Source organism: Grus americana, chromosome 4 (genome assembly GCF_028858705.1).
Source record: "Grus americana isolate bGruAme1 chromosome 4, bGruAme1.mat, whole genome shotgun sequence".
In the NCBI taxonomy this organism is placed as follows: domain Eukaryota; kingdom Metazoa; phylum Chordata; class Aves; order Gruiformes; family Gruidae; genus Grus; species Grus americana.
Genome location: NC_072855.1, coordinates 70,134,321 through 70,149,355, shown reverse-complemented (window position 1 = coordinate 70,149,355; position 15,035 = coordinate 70,134,321). Strand labels below are relative to the sequence as shown.

Below are 15,035 nucleotides of genomic sequence, written 5' to 3'. Positions count from 1 at the left end.
TCTCTCCTCTCCCATTCCCTGGAGCTCTTCTGTCAAGACTGTATGTGTCTCCATTTGTCTTCGGTCCTGTTTCTCTGCTGCTTCTGATTGCCACTTATGCACACAGAGGTCTCTTAGGCTAACTAGTGGGGTCCTGCTGAGGAAAATCTTTTACTTAAAAAAAAAAAAAAAAGAAAAAGAAAACCAGAGTCAGAACAAAGCAAAGCACTTGTTTAACTTGAAGCCCAAAGTGCCTTTTTTCCCCCCCCCTCATACTGTATGTGCTATTGTTAACTTTTATCAGAGGAACAGATATTTCAGGAATCACTTCAGAGTTACCACCAGAATGATTGATGACTGGTCAAAAGAAACATCCAGAAAGCAATAAGCTATAAAAAGGGGAATGCACTAAGCCTGGTTCAGGATTGCCTAGCTGTGCCTTTCAAATTTCTTTCATCACATCTGTGACTGCAAGCACTGCAGGGTGAGAACAGGCAAGGACTTTGTGGAATATTTGGAGGTGCTGAGAGGTAATCCATATTGCCATTGGTACCAACCTGAGGATAAAAGATTTAAAGAAGTGGAAACGCAAGGACTTGGGGCGGTGGGGGTGGGGTGGGGTGTGAAAGAAAGAAAGAGCGAGAACAGTGAGATTTATGTAAACCCATTGGGAGTGCACTGGAAATCTCTTTGATGAAAGATTGAGATTGGTTTGAAAGAGACTTTATTGAAGAAAAAAGTGAGTGTTGTGTACAGGGAGAGAGGTTAGCTGGGTCACTTATCAGTCTGTCTTGATTTTCCCCGTTCTTTCCCTGAAATTGTGCACATGCTATATGAGTCTCTCATACCCCAAATCTTGCTCTGAAGTGAAACATCACACAGAAGGGGAAGCATTTTGGAATTTGATTAACTTGTGCTGTTGTTAGTGTCAAAGCCCAAGGCAGTTTATGTATGGGAGGATGGGGGGAGGGAGGGGAAGACCACAGCACAAAAGAGACTTAGCTTATATAGGGAGCATGTACACAAACATGCCTCACAACAAAAACCTATGCTGTTAATGGGATGCTGGTACTTATAGAGCCAGGGCTCAGCCCAACACCAGCTAAACAATTGCATGCTACCTACCTATGTATTCCTTCCATGATCCCAATAAAGGTGGTTTTGTTCCCAGACTTCACCCTGTACAGCAGAAACCTTTCTCATTCTGAACTAGAAGATACAGAATTGAGTTCTGACGAGAAATGCCTGCCAGTGAGTGTGGCTGGCTGGCTGCTATGTGCCATCAGTTCCCATTACAGCCAACAAATGGCCATAATCCAACCCCAGTGACCTTTGGAAGAAAGGTCACACTATGTAAAAATGTAAGCTCTCAGGGTTATCTTTGGTAAGCTAGACCCTTTTGATTTTGCAAGAAAAGATTAAGAAAATTTCCCCTAACATAGGCAATTATGGTTTTAAGAACATGGGCCAAACTCTTAGAAGTTTTTAAAAGTACAGAAAAAGCAGAGAAACATGCACCATTAGCTATGAAAGCAATAATGGAACTTTGATACTGTAAGTCAGACACATTTAAATTATATTTAAGACATACAGCTCCCAAGACTTTAATTCTTGTCTTTTTTTTTAGTGTACATTTCATGCAGAAGCACAAAGAACTTAGCATTTCTTATATTTTCTCACTGCAGATCAGTGTACTGTTCATGAGAGGCAGGTACACTTCTGTGCCCTGGTTCTCTTCCCTTTATGCCAGTAAGTGTTGGAAGTTTGTGCTGAAAGACACAGTACCCTCTGACACTGGCTTTCAGCAATCTTGAGGCTCTTCCGTGTGACACACACCAACTTCCTGAGATAGCAAGCAAGCATCTGAAATCTAACGATGTAGAATCTAGAAAAACTTTACACAGCTATCACAACTTAAAGCTGTCTGGCACTCGAAGGTATTTGATCCATTTGCTGCATAACTAGTCACTACTAAGCTCATCCAAAAAGAATCAATTTTCTACCCTGCCTACTCCACTGAATCTCTCACTAGATTTGCAGAGATGAATTTCAACCTAGATACATTGCAAAAGAGAGCAAAGGTTGAAGTCACATCATTCTGCAATAAGCATGGGAACCTGCTTCTACAAACAGGTTATACAGAGAGATGCATATTGACTTTTGCAAATGCCACTGAGAAATCAGTAGTCTTTCAGCCACACATGACCATTCTACCAACAAAAATGCAAGAACAGCGATTGATCCTTATGACAAAGCAAGATAACCTAGCTTCCATGAGGATGGCTGTAGGGATATGAATTTCACCTAGATTTAGTTTTACTATTTTAATAGTTAGGTTGGTAGAGTGTGCCAGCAAAACACACAAATCCACTTGCATACAACTCAGCATGAGATACTTTTCCCCTGAACAGGTGAGAACCCCTTGTCGTCTTCATTATTTGGCCTATATGCATGCAATGTTATGTTTAAAAAGAAAGAAAGCTTTCCGCAACATGACTGACAGAAAATTACTGATAGCAAGTTTGTTTTAGCTTCTCTTTATTTGGCAATCTCTCTTTACTGAGAAATCAGGACACCTTCCCCCTGTTGTTTGCTGTCAACGTCTCCATCAACCTATGGCTAACAAATATGGCCCCAACTTATCAGCAAACTATAGAGCACAAGAGGAAATCTCAGAAGGTTCTCTCTCACCGCCAGACTTCTCATTAAATACAGTAAATTTACATTGTCTTCTGACTGCACTATTAAAACCAATATGAGAAACTTCCTGTTCTTAGCAATTCGTCTGATACACCTACAACAATGTCAGTCATGATGTAACACCACCTTAAAGCAAGTGCCAATCATCAACACGATCCTGGCACTGCTGAATTCAGTAGCAGAAGTCAGTAGAAGCAAGTCTAGTCAAATCCTTTCACATCGACTTCAATGGAATTGGCCTCTTGCTGCTATGAGGAGAACATTCTGTGAGAAGCATGGCCACCAGTATCCACCCAGGACAGCAGGAGCCCGTAGTACAGTCCAGAGAGAATCAGGTGATGCACTAAACGAGCCAGCAGGATTTACCCTGCTTGTGAAGAAGAACTGCTCTCTGATACAAAGATGCTGCTTGTAAGTGCAGGTACATCTGTAAGAAGCCATACTGTACTTTTGAAGCACACCAAAAGATACTCGTGGCAAAAAGTAGAGCCCATGTGATAATCAGATTAATATCTCTCTCACAGCAAAGCCTTCATTCATTCAACTGACTACCTTGCTATCTTTTAGCACAAGACTTCTGTGCAGCTTTTTGCCTTGTCTCAGGCAGACTGAGGAAGGGCAGGTATAGGTTAAGTAACACGTTGGCCACACTGCTGCTCCTGCACACCTCTGCACAGGTCAGCAGCACTGCCTACCAGCGCACAGAGGAGAGCCAGCCCCCATCACCTGCTCTCTCAACAAACAGGAAAGAAAAAAAAAATATAAAATGCAAGCTGCAGTAGGGAAGGGCAACTCTGTCCCTCTAACGGGTGCAAAGCAACCACTGCTCCTGTATAGCAAGCCGTCCGAGTCTGATGTGTCTTGCAATGAGCCTGCCCAGGAGAACGGCTGAAGAACAGCAATCCAGCCCTCACAGTATTATGCAAAGAGACACCAAAAGATAGTTTGGCCACAGATACTTATATGTAAAATTAGAATTGTGTCTTAGAGAGCTCCATTTTTGTTTGCAAGTCATAGTTATCAAACAACACTCATTTTTCACAAAGATGCTTCTCTGCCTAACTCACTGGGAGGAGGTGAGACTGATTAGCATCGGGATGAAACAAGCTCGCTCAAAATCCCAACCACCCTTTGGTGGGGGCCTCTGAGGACTTGAAGCAGGGTTTGGAGATGAGAGTGAGAGAAGCTTAAAAGGACACTCTGAAGACCCAGAACTGCATGTGATCAAAACCGAACTTTGTTTAGAAATTCCTCCTGATCCTCAAAAATCTCTCAGTCATCCAAAACAAGAGCTCACACTGCCAAATGATCTGCTTGATGCTCACCAGTCCCTGGGTTTTCTTAAAGTTACAGACAAATCAAGGTAAATAGTATGGCAACTCACATTCACACCATGCATTTATACTACTCTAGTTTGAACAGCCTATTGTAAAAATACTGCACTTGTACTCAAAGTACTTTTCTGAAAACACACACAAAACCCAAGTAAGTGGGATTTGAGGCTGCCCCTTAAGCAAGATTAGAGAAAAATCTGCCTCTGCAAGCAAAGGTCCAAGCATGACAGTTGATTCTCAGGATCATTACTGTGTATCCCCTTACACTCTCTGTACAGTTGTACCCAGATCTGCACCAACTCATTTCAAGTCCCTTTTCCAGCTCACTCTTGCCACCTTCTTCAAGGCCATCTATATATTGTGGAAACCAGCCCTCTTCACTGGATGCATGATCTGGCGACTTTCCTGCGTAGCCACTCAATTCCTCCACCCCATTCCCCCAAAGTTATTATAAACAACAGAAAGGGCAAGTCAGTCCAAGAGACTGTTTTAAAACCAAACAGCCTGGAAAGTATTTCAGTGTTAGACCCAGGTTTGAAGGTCACCTTTATATTACCTTTAATGCTTGCAAGACAAAAAAAGGAAAGATTTCAGAGGTGCTGAGTGCTTCCAACTGTCTGTGGCCTGTAATGTGTAACATTTGTGCTCGCTCTCTCTGTGAGACTAGAGATGAGCTACCATATGGAAGTGAGGTAGAGTAATAAATGCATTAGCAACACATCTGCCTTTGAGAGGGCATTGTTCCTTATATTTTCGGCTTGCATTAATACATCTCTCTTACTCAGTTCACATAGTTCTTTCACAGAGAGATATCATTAGCTTTTCAAGAGACACAAAATAGAAGGGCATGCCTTTGAACTTGGATCAGTTCAGTGAAATAAGGCATTATCCAGTAACAATCCAGGTTTTTCTGAAACCTCAAGGGATCCAACAACTCCTATTACATACAACTGCTTAGCACAGAATACCAGGCAACATTTACATCTTAACAAATCACTATATGCATTTTCCATATTCTGCATGGCTCTCCACTGAGTCATGTTCTTTTTAAAAATTGCAGCTTTCCAGTTACAGACAAATTTTGATTACCCCAGCCAATACCACTAAAGTAATACCTACCAAGGAAGATGCAGACAGACTAGCGAAGGCACCTTACAAGAGCTCCTGAAGCACGATTCCAAGTCATGCCCTGGATTCACACTAGCGGCTGCTGCCACTGAACCCAGCAACAAGCGGATACAATTCCCTGCTCTCCGATGCAAACCACTGACATGCCTTCACCATAAGGGGCTGATGGGTCACCCAAGCTCAGGCAGGCAATAACTGAATAGGCACAAGCAAATTTAGGTCAGCTGGATGCAGTCCTTAAGGCTGCTATTACATTTGTTGCAGAGGATAAGCCACTGCAAAAAAGCTTTTGGTGTATCGCACAGCGGGCAGATAGCCTTCAGCTGTGGGAGGCATTAACATCTAGGCATTGAAGGCAATGGAGCCATAACAATTTACAGAGCTCTGCCCACAGGCCTGGGGCTTCTCACAGGGTTATGTCCCAGACCCCTTTTATTTTTTTTTGTTAAGGTCCATTACTGTTTAGTAATGAAGAGCAAGGGTAAATGAGTTGCATTCATATAAAAATATAAAAGTGATAATACATGCAGATGACAAGTGCTGATATGAATTATACAGTCACGTGTACAGCAAGTGAAGGTTTTTTTATAGATCGATCGGTATGCTTAAAAAACACTGAAATGTGAAATAGATTAAGTTTTAAAAGACACATCAGCAGCTGCAATTCCTCAGAGCTTCCCCAAGCATAAAGTTTCTAGATACCTTCTTCAACTATGCATTGCATGATAAACAATATAAATAGATACTTTGCTTTTCTGAAGTAAAAAGGATTGATCTTACAGCTTGATTTCTGCTGAACTAAGCCTGCAAAATTCTTTGGTAATTTCACTGCCACTGATCAGAACAAAAGCACATTAAGGTTAACAAGTGTTATAGTCACTAATCTTAATCTAAACTAAGAGTCAACAAGACAGATCCACATATTCTCAGAAGGATTTAGTTGTAAATATGAGCTTCAGTGCTAAAACAAATTAGACATTATCTCAAATACCTGCAGGATCTCTTTTCTGTACTAGTCAGGCTATAAAAATGCTCAGAAGATACATTAATTTGTACTCACTTTGTCAAAAGTCCTCTTTTCAGACTTACAGCCTACCTACTGATAAAATCTTTTGTAACTTGCTGGTTCATTTAAAAAAAAAAAAAAATCTTAGACTCAGTTTATGCCATCCATCTTTTTCCTGCTATGTGAATTCAAAGGGGTGCAAGTTTGTACTCCCCTATCAAAAAAAAGCATCCCATTAGACTCCTAGGAATCTGAGGGTAGAGGACACCATTGCATGGATTGAAATTAACACACCTCAAGGAAATTACTGTGCTTTCCCTAGGAGCTACAAGTCTCAGCTAAAAGGCAGCAATTTATAACAGGCATGTTTCCAACATGATTGTATACTAGAAATCACATTTAAATAAATCCCAAGATTATGCTGGCAATCTCTACCTTTAGCCTTACCTGTTTTATTTTCTCTTTACAATGAGCTAGGAGCACACAAGATCAGGTACTAATTCTCAAGAGTAAATGGTTGCTAAGCTTGACCTGATCATTTATGCTTGTGTCCACACCTGTAAGCTGTTACCCAGATTGGGCTCTCTTCAACATTGGTTTTTCCTTGCAGTTAGTTTTGTGGGGGTTTTTTGTTTATTTTTTTGGGGTTTTTTTTAACTCATCATCTGTATAAAGGTCTGAAAAAAATTTAAAACTGTTGGGTTAAAATGACTAAGCTGCATTAATAATGCAGAAGTGTAGCTTCCCTTGAACAACCTACACATCTGAAAATAAGAGTTCCTTGAATTCAAAGAACTTTTTTTTTTAAAAAAAAGGAAAGTATGAATTTTATACTGGACTAAATTTCATGCTCGTTTCTTTATAGGATGTGCTTACTCTGGACTAGAAATTGTGATTCATCTGATTAGATTTAAACATCTGTATCTAAGTTGCTCAAGGTTCCTTTAATAATCCATGAAAATTAAACTGGCACTTCTAGGGCACAATTAATCTCATACTAAAGCAGACATCTGAAGAAAGTTAGGTGAAGAACACCTATTTCTTTTGGGAAAGGCAAGCACACTAACTCAAATGTAGACAATTGCCTTGTACATGCATAAAGCTAATAAAATTAATTCCACCCAGATAAGGTCTGTAATGTACAAAGCATTGCTCACAAAATGTAATAAAAAAACCCAGAGCGTGGAACAGCTGTTCTGTGCTGTTTATCCACAACAGTTATTCAGGCCTATTCAAAATAGAAACAGGAGTCATTGCTTTCTGCATTAAATCATCTGTTCTCCCTACTCCAGGTAACTTGAAGGTCATCTTGTATTTTAGAAGACGGGAGATGCCTGGATGAATAACCCAAGAAGAGGAGAGGTATACAGTGTCCTAATAGCTGATCTCAGGAACTTTGTTTCAAGAAAAACAGGACCCTGTGGATGCTCATGCTCTGGCACTGAGTGGCTTCTGGCACTTCTGAGTCTTAGTATGCTCAGAACATTTCCCAGGCTGCCAAGAGTAAATCCAGAGGAAATCATTTTGCTGTGAGTATATGAAATTATTAGCACAGGGAGGTTACCGCCAGCCAGCAGCTGGATGGTATTTCAAAAGGGAAGTGCAAGAAGTAGCATGCATGACATGAATTTGGGGAAAAATATGATTTAGTAGAAAATGATGCTGCACAGTTAGAATGGGCTTTAAGGAGAAATTGTGAAGCCAAGTAATGTTCATACTGCATTTGTTCATCCACAGTACTTTATAGTTTTGTATCAACATGACACTGCCAGAGTACCTTAGAGACAGAAGAGAATAAAAGCAGTGAGTTTCCTGCATCATAATGTCTGTGCTTTTTGGCAAATTAATTTTTGAAGATATTTTACATAGATCCCACTTTTTTCTTCTACTCCTACAATTATGAGGTTATTCTGCGCATGGGCTTTTTTTGCAATACTTTACAACAAGAAGTATAAATACATTAGTAGCAAAAATGGAAGCACTATTTTCACACCTTCTCAACAAGAAGACAGAGATTTTTGACTGATATCCAACAGGCTATGCTACCACACACCCCAGAAGTGAGCCCAAATCACATCTGCATTGTTTCCATAATGGTGCATCTACGCATCAACATCATGTTCCCGCTATGGGGAAAGTGTTTGCTTTTCCCCCTGCAATGATAACAGAACTTTCTTCCTAATTCATTCTGGAGATTTGAGTACTGCAGGAAGGGGATGCTGTTCTCTGCGGCTGGCTGTGAGACACACAGGGACTCTTCACATTATGCTATGAGGACAGGGGTCACTTGCATTACTTACAGTGTCTGTAGTTTACACTTTTCAATTAGGAGGTAATCAGCATGCCATTATGAGTAAAAATTGTTGGAATGACCTTTGGACTGTATTTTATCTTGTGAATCCCCAGGGGCGGCTTGACTGAAGGGATGACAGGAGAATGAGCTGTGCTAGACTCATGATAAATAAGAACAATTATCACACTTATTATCTGATAAATAATGTATCATGATTTGCCATTAATCCATCACAAAACACCTACTTCAGGAAAAAGCCTGCAGCCTGACTTCCTTTTATGCATCCCCACTTAGTGTCAGGTATTTGTGTTAAAGGAACATAAAAGGAGTGTTTACTCAGAAGCAGAGAGCCGCCTCTGCATCCTTGATCATTTCAATCAGGGTGGATGAATTATGGCCCTCATAGAAGCAACAAATTGATTCTTCTGACTCACTGCTGCATGTTTAAGTATCAGAGACCCATCACAGGAAAAGGTACTAAACACTCTGACCCTCTAGCTCAGAACAGACTTCAAAGCACTTCACACATTACAGAGATTATTCTTTTTTTCATGGGTAGGTGCACTAAGATACAGGACAGGCAGGCCAAGTATTTTCCAATGCCTGAATAGCAGAACTCAGACTCCTGAGCAGGGCAGCCTGCTCTAGGATTTCTCCAGGGTCTTTGGTCTCCACTTGTCTGTGGCTCCCCAGCTTGTGGGTCCTCCCCCCTGCGGCAGGAACAGATCAGGATATTATGTTGCACACTAACATATATTAAGGAAGTCAGCACCGATTTCCATTTTCCATACGGTACATTAGCCACTGCCCCACAATCAGCTGAGTTGTAATTGCTGCAGGGATCAGGGGCACCGGACTATAAAAGATAATCTCTGATTCTGTCTGATTTTATTCTGTCTGCATTTGTGAATGAAGCTTTCTAGCATCCTAGATGGACCCCTACATAAAATGTTCAGACTTTTCAGTTGAGTATCACCATTCATATTAGACTCTCAACCTTAATGGAAGCGGCTTGACTAAAATCCAGAAGAAATCAGTACCAAAGCCAGCACAAAACCAGATTGTCCATGCCTGTTCCTGTTATGGTTATCTGGCATACAGAGGTCCCTTCGTTTCAATGAAGTCAGTGTCTGGAGATTAAGCCCAGAGTAAGAACTCACCAGCTAAATAATATTGTCCTCCAGCAAAAAATAGTACCAACTGAACCTGAATTTACTAATCAGTACTCAGCAAATGCTGAAACTATACATAATCCATTAAATACACTCTAAATGTAGGAAGGAAAGTCAAAATATTTTCCTGCTATGGGCTTGCATTATAGCAATTCCAACAAGCAAAAATGCATTCTAGCCACTGACCTTCAGTAAACAACCTGAACTTTTTGAAAATTCACTACATTTTTCCCAGGACATTGAATTCATTGATTCAATACCATTTTTAAAGCCTGTGGGTTTATTTTTCTGTTACTATTAATAATTTTTTTCCTTTCAACTTATTTCTGCTTTTTCCTTCAACTCTGGTCCCCATTATAGTTCTAGATTTGAAAGCTGATATTTAACAGCTGTGTGTATTTGCTCAGGTATTTAAAAAGCCTTGCAGACAGCTGTTCCTAATTTTTTCAGCATTTTCTTCATACATTTCCTAGCATTTCTTTTCCATCTTCACATTACCTTTTGTGTGCCCCTGATCCTCCTAAAACCATGCTTTACCTCCACACTGTAAACAATGAAGCCCTAAGTAAATCCCTAAGTAGTCAAGCTAATGGAAAGAAAAAAAATAATTTTCATGTAATATCACTAGTAGAGAGAAGAAAATGTTTTCCATTCTCAAACACAGAACTATTCAGTTGTTTCAACTACTGTATTTTCAAGTCTAACCCAGAACTCAGCAATATCTCTTTAAAAGGATATTTGAACGTAGGCTTTCGGGTAATGTGCACTTTCAGGTAACTCACACAAAATCAGAGGCAGAAGGGGATCAGAGAGAGAAGGGGAATACTGAGGAAAAGGCAGCAGGCTACCAGAGGAAAGGACCAGAAAAAAGGAGGCTACTGGCAGAGGAAGAATCTTAAGGGAAATTTTATCTTAAATTTTACTCTGCCGTGATCCAGACACAAAAAGCCCTCACAGCAAAGTGGGGCTTTCTGATTAATTAGGGACTCCCCTCCCCCCCCCCCAAAAAAAGCCTCATTTTTATTTCTGAAAATGTAGTTCAAAAAATATCAAATGCTTTACAATGACAGTGTTACTTTTTCTGCAGGTGTCCAGGTGTATCTTCTCAATGGTCTAAGTCTTGAAGGCTTCATGGCCAAACATATATAATTGTAAGGATGAAAATTAATTTTTTAGATCTTTTACCACTTTGTTTAGCTCCTAGCTTCTTAGAAATCAATTTTTTTTGAGGATTAGCTTGCTATTAAATATTTCTCACCAATAATCTGGCTCAGCTGGAGTTTTTATTTAATGAGCTGTATTAATCATTAATCAAGTTTCCTAAAGCTCCATTTTCCTGAAAGAATGACATCTTTATAGAATATTCTTGCTACATTTTTAACACACCAGTTAGAGTTGTGCCAAATGATTAAACACATTTTGAGGAGTGAGATAATCTTAGCAATAAGTCTAAGATGGCCACTTAAAGCTAAGCACTTTTCCTCTTTAAGTTCCTGCTTTCATGTCCACATTCAGCACTCTGTGTTCAGCACTACTGACGTTTCAGATTATGGATTTTTCTGAGACTACACTTTGCCTAAGTATATTTCTGGCTTTTACATTTGAGCAAAGTGTGTTTGGCCACTCGAGAAAAATACTTCCAATATTCTTTTTTACTGATGTATCATCAATGCTAAAGATTGAAAATCGAAATCTGGCAATAATTGGAAATTTCTGTTGAGGAAGCTGAATCTGGTTGTCCTTAAAATATATGCAACTTCATGATATTCCCATTATTGCGTTCAACCTCTGTTTTCATCAGCCTTCTCCACATTTTGTGAACAGCTGCATGGTTGGAGGTGTTTAACTACCAAACTGTGACCAAGGCACCAGCCTATAACCCTGTGGTGACAAATAAAGACAACGACCACTATGCCTAAACCACTTGGGATAATTCTGTTTTCTCAAATTCCCTGGGATATTCCTCCAGTAAAATAGAAATCAAGTACATTTTAGGTCAGATTGAGAACACTATCTCATCTTTGAGTAGAAAGAACAGGTAGAGGTGAGACAATTTTGTCCGTGTATTGACTAATGAAGGAAGATAATCAGGAATTTGAAGGCAGACGGCACTGCCAAAGCAGATGAGCAGGCCCTGGCTGAGAAAGGCATTTCTCCTGTTGCTCCTTGCTTGTAGTGCCATTATTCTCACATTAAAATCCAGCAGGGGAAAATACTGAAGCAGAATGAAGCAGGCATCGCTAAAAGGCAAAGCGGGGAGGGGGGGGAAAGAAGGTTTACTAAAAAAACGTTCTGGTAGAGCACTAAAAACTGAGCAGCTCTTACTTAGGGCACCCTGCGTCTCCAGGGAAGCACTATGTATTGCAGCTCCGACTGTCATTAATGGAGTTCAGCTGCTCATGGGATCTGACAGCGCACAGCATCTCTCAAGAGATTTCCAGCACCCAAATAGTCAAGCTGGGAAGTAAAGTAACAGAGCATGTGAAAAGCTAATATTTTCAGTCTTACATGCATATACAAACACACACACAAATAAGAAACGTGACGACACCGCAAATTAAAGGGTAAGGATGATTTACATAAAACAAAGAACTGATAAGATGATTGAGAGGAGAAGAAAAATAAAGTGTATAAAATCAGGAAGCAGGTGCTAGAAGGATTCCACAGTTTTTAAAGACGTAGTAGACTGAATAGCTAGTGGCAATGACTTCCTAAAAATCTTTGAGAACAGGCCCAGACTCAAAGGGCTGCAGTGAAGGAAATAAACTGTGAGTCTTTAGGAAGGAAAACCCGACAATTGAAAAGACCAGAAATTAGAAACTGACATTGCAGCCATTGACAGATGTGCAACTGCAGCAACTTTGATGTTGACAGAAAACAGACCTAACAACCTGGATAGCAAAAAATGTGGGAAATGTTGGGTGGTGGGAGGAAGTAACACTGCCCAAACACTGTTTCTTTGCCATCATGATTACATCAGTTGTATTACTAAAAGTATCCTCTATCATTCATTAAGGTAGAAAATATTTATTAAACACTAAGAGCAAAAATTATAGTCCTCTATCTTCTGTCTTTCTGCCTATACTCAACAAGCCATTGAACACAATGGGATTATTTAATGATTTCAATTTTTATTTTTAATGTTGGACGTGCCACAACACTTACATTTTTATCCTCTTCAAAATTAAAGATGCAGGACAGCTGGAAATGCAATGAGCCTACGGAGCCAGCAGAGGGAGCAAAGAAGGATGGGTCATTCTCTCAGATACTCTAGTGTTAATTTGAAGTTTAATACCAATTAAAATATTAACTGCAGAACCAAAAAAAGGCATTTAAAAATCTACAAAATTATAGATTAGATTACATTAGATTGCATTTTGTCCTGTTTTATGATGGACTGAGAATTAGAACAAAAGCTAAAATGGAAACCATTTTCATAAGACCAGGACTTTCAGCACCTCTCTGCTTCAGTTTGGACTTGTAAAATGGGAGAGATAACAATTTTTTGCTGCATAATATTTTTATTGGGGAAAATATGTTCAGATTGTCAAGGGTTCAGATGTTACAGGCTGGGGAACCATAGATGTTCCTTAGCTCAGCTGGATGTGACCCTCCAGACTACAACCACTGATGTAACAAACCAGGATTTGGTGTGGTATGTCAACATCAACCTGGTGCTCCTGACATCATCTGCTCAGCAACACCATCAGCACAAGCTCTTCCAGTAGCTTTAGGCAGAATTCATTATTGCTCTCTTATGCTGGTTTGGCCAGTACTAAATGACTGCAAAATATCTGTAAGGTCTGGGGTTTGGGCTTTGCAAAGAGGGCTCCTGGCAGGAAACCTGAGAGTTGGTGCCAGGTCAAGAACAGGAATAGGGAATATGCCAGGATGAGGAGGAGATGAGGAGGCAGCTATAGATACCCCAGTGCCCTGGCAGCGCCCCAGCTCTGGTTCTGTGCCACCCATATCAAGTGGGGTATCATTTAGAGCAACAGAAAGAGCTTGGCAACACAGGAACAGGAGAGGAACAAGCTGCCTCACCCAGACCTTTGCAACAGGCTGTGCATGGATTAAGGTAACTATGGCTTCTCCAGCATCTGAGCAGTTCTGCTGAGCCACTAGCATCAGGGTTAGAATCGCTGTCACTAGCACACTCATACTCACAGGCCTAAGGTGATAGACAAGAAATTAAACCTGAAAGGATCTTTCTGCTGATGCTCATTTTCATCAGCTTGCATTTCATTAAATGCCATTCATTTGCATTGTGTGGCACCTCATTACCATATTTATCCAGCCCTTAATTGCAGAGCTGGTGCATAACAGCAGAGCAGCCTGCTATCCTCTCTGCCTGCCTGGAAAACTCCAGTAACCACATAGGCTGGGGCAGCTGTAACCAGAAAGAGCAGCACCCAGAAGCTGCGGTAGCCTCCAAGTAGACAGAGTCTTGGTACACAGTGACTCTGAGAGGGTTTTTGGATCTAGAAGCACTACATGTGACAACTCTGCAGCCAATTGCTCTTTTGGCCTCACTGCCTTTTTCTTCTCTAGTATCTTTTAACCTGCCTGTCAGCCAACTTGCTCTGCTTTTAGCACAACATTTGAAACAGGAGTGGCTCAGCCTACAAAGTCTGAAAAGTAGCTGCCCCAGCATAGCAGCTTTCAAAAATAAAAGGGATTGTGAAACTTGCAACCAATACTTAATAAATCTCTGCATTATTTTAACCAATACTTAAGGCCAAACAGAATAGATGTCGAGTGTGAGACACAGTGTATTTGTGGAGCGTTTTTTATACACTCAGTCACTCTGAGCAGCTCCCAGATTGCTGCTGCAGCCTTGAGGTTACACACGGCTGTTCTTCTGTGACGGCTTAACAGATCTGCAAAGTGACTGAAGGAGCAGGGCAGCTCCAGCGCTGCCCCTTGTCCCATCATGGTGCACCTCCTGCCTGCCTGCACAGGACTGCTGGCTGCCTGGGGCCACACTAGGAGCACAGCTGCCCCCCGCCCCCCCGCACACACCTTGTGGCTCTGCACGGCGTGACTGCACTGGAGGTCACTGTGGCTGGAGATGATGAAGGGGCTCCTCTGGGTATCATCTGTTATTCGTGTTGTCACTAGAGAATTAGAAAGATCAGCTCTATCAAAGACCCCTCTGACATCCCGGAAACAGCTTAATGCGCTCCATCAATTCAGCAAGAGAGTTGTGTCAAACAAAATTCAAAGCCTGTGAGCACACACAGGTTAAGAAGAAGTCAGAAGCTTTCCACCAGCCGGCGGGGTCCACACAGCACACCACCTCCCTGGAAGCTAAAGGTAAAGAGATAAGCATGGGACATAATGCAGTTGCGCGCGCACACACACACACGTGCACACACGCTGCCATGACTTGTTCTCATTTCAGTGTAACAAATACCCATGCA

The 15,035-nt window shown here is 41.0% G+C and overlaps 1 protein-coding gene across 1 annotated transcript in view; it reads right to left on the bottom strand.

Annotated features, from left to right (window-relative positions):
• Positions 1-14,700, bottom strand: part of SLC7A11 (solute carrier family 7 member 11) — a 264,297-nt gene extending 249,597 nt beyond the window's left edge. The window contains exon 1 of the mRNA XM_054823912.1: positions 14,635-14,700. The gene's annotated coding sequence lies outside the window, so the exon portion shown is untranslated. The remainder of the gene's footprint in view (positions 1-14,634) is intronic.
• Between the last annotated feature and the right edge of the window lie 335 nt (positions 14,701-15,035).